Raw genomic sequence first — 2,221 nt, 5'->3', positions numbered from 1 at the left:
TAGCGTCGACGACCAAACCGAACCGAAAGAAAACGAATCGAACCAAACCGAGCTTGCAAATGGCCACTGGGTGTACACTTCTGGGGCGCGTACCGTTGGGACATCTGCTGTCCAGTTAACGTAATCACTTCGTGAGCAGTGGGCGGAACACAGACCCCCCCCCCTCCCCGTGTCAAGAGTCTCCTGATTAGACTTCTTTTGACGTATGAGGACAACGTCGTTATGAAAGCCTGACTTGATTCCAATCGAGCTCGTCCTTTTAGCTCTGTAGGTATCCTGCTGACTGCTTAACGAGCATGGTTGACGGTGGTTCTAATTCCCGAAATTGGAGGATTCCTGTGCCCACCTAGTAATTGTATGCGTGTGTGGGAGGGGGGGGGGTGCTCACGTTTATTTAAAACTGAGGGTACAAACTGCAGAAAAAAAATAAGCCTCAAAACAACTAGCGACAAAGAAGCTCCCCAAAAGAACTCCCAATCCCACCCTAGAAAAATAAAACAGATGCAATTAGTCGGTGACGTCACAAAGTATTAAGCTTTATAACGGGTTTTAATAGATGGGAAGGTTATGCCCTTTGCTTGTCGCCGTCGGGTCGTTTATATCTGAGATGCCAAACGTTACGTCGCACAAACGTTGTAAAAGAGCACGTCACAGATAGATTCTAAGAGTGTCTCGGACCCAAGTACATGACGGAGAATGATTAAACAGTTCCATCTTGTCGGATGTTTCGCTATTCTGTTCTCCGTGTCTCCCGCCTGCAACCTGCACGCGCCTTCTTTGTCTGCTTTTTTCCCGCTGTCATTGATTCCCCACTAGTCCCGGAAGTGACGTGCCAGGAACACGTCAAAATGAGGTGGACTTATGGGGCGGTAGTGTAGCAGGAAAAATCAGTTTGTTTGTTTTTTCTCTTTTTTAAGTTAAAGTGCCAACATGTATATATGTATGTCCTATCTTCGAGTCACAGCTAAAAAGTCGGTCGGTAAACGACCTTGAAAGCATTTATGTAAATTATAATAATAGCAGACAAGTGCTGTGTACATACGACTGTATTTGTGTTGTTCTTGTCGATATGTTTGTACTTATAGTGGGTATTGTCCCATTACAACAGATTGTCAACACGGTTTATTCAGCATCTGTATATATTTTATATATTTGTTAGGCTGAAAAGCATAGATAGATTCGTTATAATTCTCCACTGTCTTTATTCAGTATTCAGCCGTAATATGGCCTAACGCCTAGGTTTGTTTGTTGTTGTTGTTTTTTTTTTTTTTGGGGGGGGGGGTTCCTTTTGGAGCCAAATGTTTTATTTGCGAAATCGAAAGCCTGATCTGTTACACTTCTTGTGTGAAATAATGAAAGTGAAACTGGGGCTAGTTTTTTTTATAAATTAGAATTTAAATTTCGGAAGAATGCTATTTTTAAATGTTACGCAGACAACAAAAAATACTTTTTGTTTCTCGAAACTGCGGTGGAAAAGAAAGACGTTTCGTCAGCTTAAGCCAGTATTGGTGTAGATTTAAACACCTACGTCACAACAGCTGACAGAGTTTGAGCCTTTTTGACCAGTATTATAATATGTTCTGTGAGGATGGTAGACACTGTTGAAAGCGTTTTGTTCATTTTGTTTTGGTCTTTCGTCTTAGTTATATGTCTTATTGAAGATGGTTGGAATTACCACGTCATAAAAATGGTTGTATTGCAACTTTGTATTTTTCATCAACATTTTGCATCAAGTAGCAATAGCAGGCACCGTTGTGCCGCAACAGACTTTAGTGTGTTATATTGACCTGCCGAATTGATTGTGTGTGGTGTTAAATTGTAAAGATTTTAAACCCTTGCAAGCCATGTATGTTTGTTTTAGAGTCAGGACGTCCGAACTAAACGTCCATGTAAAATACATACTGTCCCACATACATGCATTTCCAAACAAGACAGTAAGTAATACTTGTCAGTACCTGGGTAGGTGAGTCCCACGTCCCACCAACATTACCCAATCGTCCAGGTTCGCAAGTGCTGGTCTGGACCAAGCAAGAGTACCTGAAAAATCTCTATAACCTTTCTTAACCCACTCCTGGTGGGTATCTGAGACCTCTCGACAGCTACCCTGAGCACCACCTCCTCCTTTAGACTCAAATTTTATTTCTCTCTCTCTCCTCCATCGCCCTCCTTCTTGTTCTCTCATTCACCACTTTCTCTCTCTCTCTCTCTCTGTCTCTCTCTC

At 42.1% G+C, this 2,221-nt stretch overlaps 1 protein-coding gene across 1 annotated transcript in view; it reads left to right on the top strand.

Annotated features, from left to right (window-relative positions):
- Positions 1-2,221, top strand: part of LOC101861818 (probable serine/threonine-protein kinase irlF) — a gene marked incomplete in the record, with an annotated part of 62,133 nt that overhangs the window by 48,362 nt on the left and 11,550 nt on the right.

Source organism: Aplysia californica, unplaced genomic scaffold (genome assembly GCF_000002075.1).
Source record: "Aplysia californica isolate F4 #8 unplaced genomic scaffold, AplCal3.0 scaffold00237, whole genome shotgun sequence".
Lineage (NCBI taxonomy): Eukaryota > Metazoa > Mollusca > Gastropoda > Aplysiida > Aplysiidae > Aplysia > Aplysia californica.
Note: the sequence above shows the minus strand (reverse complement) of the source record. Positions and strands in the feature narration are given on the sequence as shown.